The following is a 12,587-nucleotide window of genomic DNA, read 5'->3' as shown; positions in this document are numbered from 1 at the left end:
TCTATACGACGATAAAAATTGTTCACAAAAAATATTACACTGCATGATATGAGGGACAATTCAAAACTTTACTTGTTAATTGCAGTTTTGATATGAGTATCAGGCTTCTTACGTAACGAACAAAACCATGCAACAACATTGGTCACAGGACACACTACTAGCAGTTGCCCATGGCTCATTTGCAGCCCAGTAGCTGTTGTTCAGCAACAACTAATTTGTCACCTGTGTCTTCCCTACAACCAATATCAGGAAACATCAGACCAACATTAGGAACAAACATCAGCAGCAAAAGAACTTCCCTCACACTTAGTTATTTTCAACGCCATTCTTAAAGTTTTCCCATTTATTTATAATTTTGACGGCACTTATATGATTGATTTGTTTTCTATATTTTTATCTTTATCTTAAAACTCAAATGTTGGATGTTACTGGGTCTTTTTCCCAAACCTACAACTAAAGAAAGTAACTATGGAATTGTTAAAAGTGTGAACTTTATATAAATTACTGAAATTAGTGTATAGAATAACCACGAATGTTATTGACTGGGTTTGTTTGAAGCTTAACCTAATAAAAGCTTAAAAGATGGTTAACCTAACTAACTACAACCCTCACTAACCTGATTTCGGCAAAGAAACGGTGTTGTAAAAGGCCCTTTTTTTTAGTAGTGAATAACTTTTAGGTCGAATTCAAAGAATGAAAAACTAGCAAAGTGTGGGTGGCTTGACCTACAACCCTTTGACACCGTCAATTCCTTCTATGAAGGAGGCTCTGACGTGTGGAACACCAATTTTTATTCATTTTTTTTCTTGTGATTGTGAGATATTTTGTGAGTTTCATAAAAGAAGGCATATGGCAGTTAAAACAAGACAAATGGTTTCAAACTTGGACATGCTGATATTAATTAATAGGAGTATATATAGTAAGAAAATAATTTTTATATGATATATATAGGTAAATTCAAGTCATTTCAGTTACTTATAACTATTATTAATAAAGATAATTATTCTTATTTAATGTATATATTTTCTTAAATTATTTTGTCCTCTAACTAATTTTGAAAAAAAAACCTTTGAATCAATCAATTATTAAAAAAAAAACTCTGCCAATGTGTATATTTACACCTTCTAAATAAAACTAAAAAAAATAAAACAAATTGATAGTTGAGACAAGTAGTGCTTGTTTTCAACTACTATATAAATAATAAAGATTTAAGGTAGCATGCTTATTTAAAAAATTCATTTAATTACTTGTAAAAGACACACATATATAATTTGTATTTTCATCATTATGATGAAATTTAATATAATTATTTTAAAAGAATGGATTTAGTGTTATGTTTAGGAATTGTGAAAGCCCACTGGACTTGATCTCCTTGGGACCTTTGGCTATATAATGGTGTGGTTTCTGGAAATTTAAAAGCCAATTTCCTCTATAAATTCTCCAATCCAAATGGGAGAGAAGTTTCCATATTTATACCTTTTCTTGTTGGAGGGGTGACCCTCCATTGAACTACCAAAGAAAAATGGGTAAACCAATGTGATGATGACATAGGTTTGGGTGGTAGTCTTCCCTTTTTTTTATCCATATCTTTCATATTCTTATCATGTTAGCTCATATTTAAATTAATTCTTATATTGTAATGGTATATGAAATATTTAGAAACTGAAATAGTTTTTATTAATTAAATCAAATTTATATTTATATTTTTAATTAATAAAATTTTGTTCTATTTATCAAAACTTGTGTAGTTTCTGAATGCATCAGAAAGTCTATGAGTACGACTTATCCTACTTTTTCTTAGTTTTTTTTATGTAAGTAACTTGTTGTAATTTATAACAGTAACCTTTTCATGAATGTCACAATTTATTTGTGTAAGATATAGACTTATATATATATATATATATATATATATATATATATATACTTGTATTGATAATTTTACAAAAAATAAGTTTGATAATTTAAAAGGGAATAGCTAAAAATGCCATCAGGAACATAATAAAGCAACAAACAAAGGAATTCACAGCAATGAAGACTTTATCTCGATTAACATAGCTCACAAGAAATAGAAAGCAGTCATGGGGTGCTGCTTCTGTGGCTCCACAGCTATACCACCACCACCCATGGAAATGTTGTTTTTTAATTGCAGGACTAATTTTTTTAAATGTTGTTTCTTTAATTGCAGGACTAATTTTTCAGGTTTATTTAAAATTGAAATTTCTAATGTGATTTTACATTTGGATTCAAATATTCTAACTGTAGCAGGCAATGTTAAAGGATGACCTTCGCAATATGGAAAGATCAAAGAAAAGGGAAGGTGTTGATATGACATATTTCAAAAATGTTATCTTCAACCTGCTTGAGACTGGTATCAATTTCAATCTCCTAACATTTATTAACATTCATACAATATATAATATGAAAATCTCGGTATTTTGTTTTTTTTATAATATCATTATTTCATTTTTAGATATAAAGCATTCAAATTGCAAGTGAAGACTATTAAACAAAACCTGAATCTAGTAAGGTAAAATAGAAATCATTAGCAATCACATCTTTTGCCAAATTCTGAATATACAACACAGGAGCAGGATTTCCAGTTGTATAGTTCTGCGCAACACAATCCATCAGTTCAAGAAAGCCGCAAAAGGATAAATTTCTGCACTATAGAAGCTCTAATAAATTATTTCTTGATAGACCTTTCATAAGTCATAACTAAGGTATACTGTAGGAGAGATAAGGTGAGAAGCAGAGAATCAAGCCTCAAAGGTTATGAGGAAATCACGAAGAATACAAACAATAGGAATGTGCAGCTTAATGAAATGAACAGATGGTAGAAAGAGAATGAGTCAGAGGAGAATTCTGTTGGAAGGGTAGTACAAGGGGTAGTGGAGTGTGAGAAAGGGGAAGAGAAAAAGCAAGGTTAGTTTTGGGGTGGGAGGAAGGAGGGCCCTCAAAGAGCCTGCAGTATTGTTTTTCTATCTTTGCCATATATATTTATTTTTCATGAATCTGTACATTGTCTCTGGACTTAAATTAGTTCCGGAGCTTATATACAGACAATTATAAGAAAACAGGAACCATTGGACAACACAATGCATCAAGGGCATTTAGAGAATAGTAGTAGCAAAGTTCCATTAGTTACATAACTTCATCATCCAAAACTCAGTAATCAATACCCATTGATGACATTTTTTTTTTATGAAAGGCCATGTATTGTGATGAGACTTATGGTTACATAAAAGGCTAACTTGCTACTTGCTAGCAGTAAGAGTTCCTCACTTGAAAGATGAAACTAATTCAAGTTTACTGCACAAAAAAACTTGTTAAGGGAGCTTCTAAAAGATCAATACATGGGAATCCAAGCTACTCCTAAATTTATCTGTGCAAGCTCACAAAAATGGTATTCATGATAGAGACATGATGGTTTTCAAAGGTAAACAAAATCTAAATCTTGTTTCCCCTGCTCAACCATGCTAGTGCAAAAACTGGTTCAAAACTCATCCTCTTTACCTTTGCTTTCAGGTAATCATCTAATGGAAAATAATCCAATAAGATATTTTAGGACTTGTTCCATTTGGAGAAAACTTTTTCTATTTGTATTTCTTGTTTTCACATATAATAACAAAAATGTTACCTTATTATCATTTTGTTTCTTGTTTCCGAATATTTGTACTGGAAATGGTGGAAACAAAGAAAAAAAATGAAAATAAGATGGCTTTTTATTTTTTATTTTTTATTTTTTATAACTGTTAGTGAAAACAGGAAAGTGGAAATGCAAGCAAAACATTTTTCCAATCCAAAGAAGCCGTACATTTAGCTTATAAGTTATAGAAATGACTACATCTAGCCTTCTATTAGACTAAATAACAGAAAGTTCTTGTGAAAATTTTGACTAATATTACTACTCACCAAAGTTAAAGAAATACAACCTGTGTGCAGGATATGACATTGTGAATTTGTGATATAAATTACATCCAACAAAAGAACATTAATATCAATATCATATACAAAATAAAAACAATAGGCAAACTCCTTAAGCCAAGCGTATTGTGTTTTCTTATACCGTATTGAAGCAAATTGTTCTTATTTATAAACCAATGCAGAACAAGATAGTTACAACAGTGAAATGCCACAATTAGTCCTCAGCCACATATAATAAACCATGAATTTTTATGACATTGACAAAAAGTGTCTTTGAATCAACTAGTAGAGACTAAAACAAGTTTATATCGTACCCGCCACATCTCTTCAACACTACACGAAGATTATTTCGCCTAAAAAAAGCTTAACCTAATTAAGTAAGTAAGTGACTAACCTAGTTGTAAGGACCGTGGAGAAAGCCTTGCTCTTCACGAACTCCTTGATTCAGAGGACCTTCGAGCCGTAAGAAGAGTCGTCCACGTGCATCGTCGGGTTGATCGAATGGAAGAACAGCGAAGAGGATTATGTTGCTTCAATGTCAAAGTGTTCACTCACAGAACAAGCAAGAGGGGCTAGGATTCAATTGTAACGAAGAGGGGCTAGATAAAAAAGAGAGTTGTCAAAGTGTTCACTCACAGAACAAGCAAGAGGGGCTAAGGTTCACGAAGAGGGGCTAGGAAAAAAAGAGAGGTAATGTGAAAGGTTTTCTGCGCGCTTTGTTTTTTTTTAACCCAATTATGACGGTTTTTTTTACTAAAACCCGTCGTAAAGTTTATAACATATAACATTCTAAGGCGGTTTTTAATAACTGCCTTAGAATGTGTCGTAAAATGTATTTTTTTACAATAATTACAAAAATGCCACCGCACCACTTTCTAAATCGGTTTCCTATATGATCGTCGTAGCATAGGCGTCGTAAAAAGCAATATTTGTAGTAGTGTGTCTACATTGCAATTTTAGTCTTGAGGGTGTCTACAAGGAAAATGATAGCTTCAAATTCCAAAAAGCCATTCCAGGGGATGTGTGAGATCTAGGTAAAGAATATCATCAGTCAATTTACGTTTCCACATTGCATAATGGACACAATTTTTTTTTTTTTTACTTAAGTGAGGAATATGTAGAAAACCAAACTTACAAAAGCAATCAACATGTGTCACTCACACAATGCCTTCACTTAAAACCTATTATGGCACTTCAACCTCGTGTAAAATGAAAGTCCTAGTGACTTAGAAACATATTGGCATAATTAAACCTGATTCTAGGAATCTGTTTTGTTTTTAAAAAAGAATGCAAGGTCATCAAATAACAGGCACTAAGAATATGTTTCCTAAAAAAATGTAAATTATAAGCACCATCAACATTTATGGAATTCAATTCATATGGGCTATGTTTATTTCCATTACTTTTATTATAGAAAGAATATACTATATTTAATCTATTTAACAGAAAATCAAATTACAACAATATATTCACTACTACAAAAGGCACATACAACAATGGTTATATAAGACATTCAAAGACGGTTTTGAATCATCTTTGTAGCCAACATTGTTGAAAGTCAAGACTTTCGACGGCGGTTTCAATGAAAATAGTCTTAGAAAAGAATACCCTTTTAAGATGATTTTTAGCTAAAAACCATCTTAGAAGACTATGTTTCTAGGACGGTTTCCTAAAAAATCATCTTAGAAAAATGTCATTCTAAGACGATTGTTATATAAGAACCGTCTTGAAAGGGTACCATTCTAAGACGATTCTTAGCTAAAAGCTGTCTTAGAATTATACCCTTCTAAGACGGTTTTACAAAGAACCGTCTTAGAAGGATATCATTCTAAGATGACTCTTAGCTAAGAACCATCTTAGAATGATACCTTTCTAAGACGGTTTGTAAAAGAATTTAAAAATCGTCTTAGAATATGTTTTAAAAAAATTAAAATAATGAAAATAATATCTTAGAGCTTTGTCAATATGCATTGTTTTTTATAATGCATATGCATTTACATATTTAAACTTGCTCAAATATGTAAACGGATTTACAACAGTATCATGATTGTATTCAATTTCGTATTCAATTTATCTATGAATATCATATTCTATTTCCTTTCAAATCAAAACAATAAAAGAAAAAAAAGAATCTAGGAAGTAAAAAATTAAATAATTCCCAACACAAAAAAGAATTCAGCAAGCTACAATATAGGGTCAAGCAAATTTATGTTAAATTATAGAGCAAATAATTTATAAGGTTTATAATTTTCTCTACAATAAAAATTTAAAAGCAGAACAAATGCACAAGCAAACATACCATATTCAATCTTTGAGATGCTTCTTGGAGATCTCTACGCAGTGTGTCAATTGGGACTCTATCTAAGCCTCCACTCACTCTTTGCTCAGGCTGCAAAGTACTACTTGTCTTAGCCAGGTCCTCGGCCATAGAAGCATTTTGAAGAACAAGATCCTGAAATGATGACAAGAAAAATCACCAAATTAGATAGATATATCATGACAAGTGCACAACCACCTGCCTCCTACATACTTCCTATTGTAATGAAATCTTACTCACATTCATGGGATGAGCACACCAAAGTAATAATTATTAACATATTAAGGTACTATTAGTCCATAATGGATTAATGTGAAATCCATCAGAAACGAGCCTTACTTACCGAACAAATTGAAGATGTAAGTAAACAATACTATATACTAGTAAACACATAACAAGAATATTTATGGTAATATTGTCATGTGCATACGATTTAAAACTAATTCCAGAATCTCACTTTAAGAAAATGGAATTTGAAGGTTTATTTTAGTACATTCAACAACACCTTCCTAGTTACAGTCAGTCAGAGTACCTAAAAGGAACAAATTCAAGACTCACCTGTATCTCAAAGCACTGTTTCTCAACAAAAACCTTCAACTACTTTATATACTTAGCATCACTTTCACCACATCTTTGCTCTAATTTTGCCAGCACTACTGCCACCTTCATTTTTGGACGACTATAAACCTCCACAATTTGTTCTCTAATATCTGCCTCTAGACTTTTGACAAGGTTCATGAAGTTAGAATCCAAGATTGAAGATAGAATTGGATGGTCTAGATTTTTCTTTTCTGACAAATCATTCCCATGTACATCTTTTATATATGCCATGCTAGCTGCTGAAGATCTAGTGATTTATTTACTATAAAAAAATTATGCAATGTATAAAGAAATGGATAAAGTCATTGTTTTTGCGATAAAGTATTAAAGAAAATTTGAATGTAATATTTTTCTCAAGAATACTGGAAAGGTACATCAGACAAGTCTTAATTTTTTAATTCCACAAGTCTCACCTGGTTTAACTTTTTAATAGACTGCATTTCTTGGCCTACTTGGTTTTTAATTGGTACATTTGGTAAGAGATAATCTTAATAGACAAGTAGAGCGAAAATAATAAAAAGTAATAAAGAGAAAATAATAAATTTTATAATTGATATGATAGAAAAAAATCAAAAAATAAATTAAAAATAGAAATATTAATATAATCACTCACAATTAAGAATAAATAGCCTGTGAACATTACTTCTAATAAAAAATGAATTATAATTTATCACTTTATTGTAAATTAGTTTCTACTTAGATTCCATTGTATCATTCCATTTACCCAGTTTTGATAATATTAAAATCACAAAACATTATTATCTTTTTTCCCAAGTAACGAATCATCACATGGATTATGGAACACAAAATTGTTTCCCCATTTGGGCCTCAAATGTTCATGGTACGGTTATATGCTATATGGCAAAGAATAAAAACGGTTAAATTCTCAATTTTTAATAAGATTGAATGTCAAATAGATCATCAAATTTGAATGCATATTATTTAGTTTATCTGTACATAATTCTTTTTATCTTTTTAGTCATTCTATCTTGTAGTATATAATGATCATTTTTCTCTTTAAATTTAATCCTAAATATAAAATAATTTATCAACAACAATATTTAAAATAATTAAAAAAAATGTTCCTTAGAACTAGGAAGTGGAGGCAAGAGCAGAGTCTTTGTGGTTTAGATAATTTCTCCTCCTCTCTTTTCACTTTAGAGTAAAAGCAATAATTTGGGGGTTTCAGGGAAGAAGAAATTGGATACCAAATACCCATGTGGTAATTTGCCTTTCTAAGTTATATACTTATAGTATATTATCAAAAGACAAGGACAGTCATTAAAGCACCACCAACAAAACAAACCTGCCAAAAGGCATATTGACATCCTCCTTGAGGAATACATGATTCATGGAATATGGTTGTGGAATTAGCGTAGACGCCAGTATTGATTGGCCATCATCATTTTTCTATTTTAGACAAGGTTAATCAAGAGGAGGAGCATAAATTAAATGTGTGTAATAAAAACTGAAGACCATAAACAAATACCAATCAAAATTTATTAACTCTTAAATTATGTTAATATATATGGTGACAAGGAATTATTTAAGCAATAAATCAAGAAAGAAGTATGCATAACCAACCTTACAAAAGCTTTTGAAAATATAATCAGCAACAATGAACTCTTGCATGCTAGAAGTTCTCAAAAGGATTCTAAGTATAGAGTTCAGAGTAGGTTCAACGTGTGGCTCCTCTCTTAGAACTTTGCTAGCAAGAAGATCACGATTCTTTGAATCTCCAACAATCAAATCACCAATGCATTGCATTGCCTAACAAAGATTGAATTTAATAGTATAAAACTGAGCACCCTTTTGTGCTTCTTCGCAACAGGAAATTTTCTCACAAACTAAGCATTTCAGAACAAAAAATAAAAATCAATGCTACAAGAGAAATGAAAATGGAACTACTACTATAATAAAAAAGAAAATGCTTTTTGAAATGTATGAGAATCAAAAGTGAGGTGGATGCATGGACCGTTTCATAACTGATGCATCAACAACATGACTAGTTTTTACTTAATTTTACCACAAAAAAGCATCTAGAACAACAATTACTATCGCCCAAATACAAGCATATCACTTTCTCATTACTTATAATAGAGAAACAATACACAACCATATCTATATGCACAAGTAATCTATGAAAGATAATGCCAGCAAGAAAATACTAGTTTGTGTTTGTGTGTGTGTGTAATTTTATTACATATTTTTATGTTGGAGATAATACATCAAAGCATGGTATGTGAGACAAGGAAGTTATCTTACCGCACAACAAACGGGAACATGTACCCATTGGCTTTCAACACCTAATATTAACAAATGGTCCAACACCTTTTTCTACAACCAAATCCAAAAAATAGAAGGATAAGATCACCAAATTGTTGTTTTATGCAAGCATCATAAGAATAAGTTCACAACAAACCTGAACCAGAGTAGTCTTATTTTTCTGTTTATTCATATCTTTCCCAGGATCAGACTCAGAACCTCCCTTTAGTTACAATTTAATGGTTTCTAATGCATTGAGTAGATTGATTGTCTATTGGCATGGATAAAAAAGAGTTAGCTATAAGGGTTCACTTCACTAATAGCATAAAATAAAGTGAAAAATTGAATGAATCTAACCTTTTGTTGATTAAAAGTGAAACTACTTCCTCTCAACTTCAAAATCAATATCAATGAGTCAAGTCCTACAGTCTCTCTTAATAGTACTTGAACCATAAAGAGTTGAAATCAGCACCAGGTTTAGAACTGAATAAACCCAACAGAATCAACAAACCTGGTTGAATGCATTGCTACTAAGCAAATTGTTCAATAGTTCAAGGCAGTCCTGCACAACAACCTAAGAATTAGTATCTAGACTAAAAGCTATACAAAGCTTAATCATGCTCAAAATATAATTACATGAATAAGATTTACATGCAAAATCTTTGGTCAACAATAAAAAAGCAATTTTCAATGCTTGTACCAACAACAAAGGATGACAAATAATACATATTTGATTACTCTTGATTTCTGTATCTTTTGTTTTTGTTTTTTCTGTTTTGATTTATCATCATACCTAAATTAGAAGATGTGATCAAGTAATGAAACCAAAAAAAAAAAGTCCATAAACATGTTTTGGACATAGTGGTTTTCAAACACTATTAGCCCATAATTATTAGAAACAGGAGCATGTATCCTTTTTATAGGTATTTAAAAAAACATTTTATCAAAAGAAAAAAAATAAAAATATATAAGTATAAACATAGGTAGGTTTAAATTTGTAGGCTTCAAGTAGACCATAATCATGCATTAATATCATACATCATGTAGCTCATAAAGCAAGTTAAATAAAGTACTGTCATAGAGTAACCATTTATCACCTGTACCACAACACACCGCCATCTGAATTTCCCTCCTCTTTTATGATCTTATGTTTATGAAGATCTTCTCAAATGCACCTTCAAAGATGACAATTTTTTGAATCTCTTATAATCATTAAATTTATTTAGATAACAAACATTTACTACTAAAGAAAAATTTAAAAGGAAAAAAAATGTCAAGTGCTGTACTATTAGAGCAAAAAAGTTACTTCAGCCTCACGGATTAGATGAGTAAGAAGCAATAATGCCTTATTCCTTATTACCTGGAAGGTAAACCTTGATCATTTTCTCAATATAAACAATAGTCAAGCATCAATATTCTAAAAAAGAAGTAGCATATTTAGGGTTTATTTTAAAAAAGAGGATTAATGAACAAAACTTACCAGAAGATTTCCAACAGTAAATATTGAGAATTTAAGGGATCAGATTGCACCCCGAAATTATTATAAGTGAATATGTTAAAAAGCTATATCTTGTTTAGACATGTCAAAAAACCAACAATAAAGTTTGGAAAGGTTATTGAAATGATAACAAAGCATTGATGTCTTGTACCTCACGATCCATAAGGATGTCCATTAGTCGAGTTATACCACGAGGGATAGTCAATATTGCTTCCTGTAACTTGAAGAGGAAGACAGAGACAGACCATTTTTGGATATAGCAGTTGAAACATCAAATTGAAGTCCTCCCAATTTAGGCAAAACCCATTTGTCATCCTTGCAAACCCAAAGAGAATACCCATCCTTGCGTTTGAAATCAAGGTGCTTTGGTTTAAATTGGGTCTTTTAATTTATTAAATTTCTATTAAAATAAATAAATGACAATAATATAGAAAGGTAAAACTTACCTTGCTGCATCCATGAAACCAACCCGCTCAAACTTCATACAATTGTGTCATAAGAAGAATTGAAGGTGACAATGTATTGTCTAGGTTGCTCTCATCTATTGTGGGAATTAAGGGTTTTCAATAGGCAAATTCAATTGGGGAAAACCCTAATATCTATGAGAGAGAGAGAGAGAATGAACCCCATGTCGATATCCTCATAGTCAATCCAATTTACACTTACCTTCATGGTTCAAGCTACCACTCTCGGCAATCTGAAGCATGTCGAGAAACATGTCGTTGATGTACGGCTTCAGAATCTACGACTCATGAGAAACTAGATTTATCAACTCCTCAAATGTGCTTCTGAAGTACCTTCCTTTAAAGCCAGACAGGAGTGTCAAGATGCCAACCATGATTGCGCGGAGGAGCTCGTGAAACATCGAGGGCTTGAAGAACAAGCGGATGATGTCGACGACAGTGTGGAACACCGTGATCTAGACTTTGGGGCTAGATGATGACGTCAACACGAGACAACCCAGAAACGATGTGTGGAGAACCAAAATGGTTTAGGGAAAGACCGAGGCACATGGGGCAAGCTTCGAGCAGCGGAAAAAGCGAGAGAGCTGCACGAGACCAATAAAGAGCACGAGTGAATAATTAAGCTTTTTTTTATATATATTAGACTGAATGGATTTCAAAGACAGTTTTTGTGGAAAAACCGTCTTTGAACATTTGCATTTAATGACAGTCATGTAAAAACCTTCTTTGAACACTTACTTTCAAAGACGTTTTTTATACCACCGTCATCATTTTTTTCTTTTATTTACAAATTTGTCACTGTATTCTATTCTAAGATGGTTTCAAGCCAACCGTCTTAGAATAGATGTCGTAAAATATTAATTTTATAGTAGTGATTATACTTGCTAGCAAGTACTAGGCATAAGCCTTATACGGTAGCTCTTGGAAAGATTCAACAAATATCAGTAGTATTTTATCCACTCTAAAAGCTATTCCCCATATAGTCAAAACTGAAATTGCTTCTTAGAGTAAATATGATTTCACATCACTCAATAGGAACCTTTTGTAATTTACAATAAAATGCATACCTATCATAGTATTATCAATTGCTGATGCTTATTCATTCATTTTAGAACCAATGAGAGATGACATGAACTAATCATGGAAGAGTAATAAATAGCAAGTAGAAAGATGTAGCTCACTAGCAAGCAGCAACAAAGTTGTGAAATACAACATGGAGTTGCAGAGGCATATATTGGTAATTCACCCAACCAACTATAGACCAAACTGCAAGTAAAAAACAATATAACTTCAAAAAACCAACTTTTCAAACTGCTCCTTGAGGTAAACTGCAGACGATTGTTCTCATTGCCCTACCTTCCAAAATAAGATTTTTTTATCCCTGATACCAAGTTTCAATAAATGGTAAGTTGAGAAAAAAATATTTTTAATTAAAATTGATGTAATTGAATGTGATTAATTAATTTTTTTAGGGTGACAACATATGTTTGTGATCCTTCAGAATTGTGCTGCTATTTTA

General features: G+C 31.5%; 1 pseudogene; it reads right to left on the bottom strand.

Moving 5' to 3' along the window:
* Positions 1 to 2,502: 2,502 nt before the first annotated feature.
* LOC114416179 lies at positions 2,503 to 11,322 on the bottom strand (annotated as a pseudogene).
* Positions 11,323 to 12,587: the final 1,265 nt, after the last annotated feature.

The sequence above is a fragment of the Glycine soja genome, chromosome 6, assembly GCF_004193775.1.
Source record: "Glycine soja cultivar W05 chromosome 6, ASM419377v2, whole genome shotgun sequence".
In the NCBI taxonomy this organism is placed as follows: Eukaryota; Viridiplantae; Streptophyta; class Magnoliopsida; order Fabales; family Fabaceae; genus Glycine; species Glycine soja.
The sequence above is the reverse complement of the archived record's forward strand: the minus strand, read 5'-3'. Positions and strand labels throughout refer to the sequence as shown.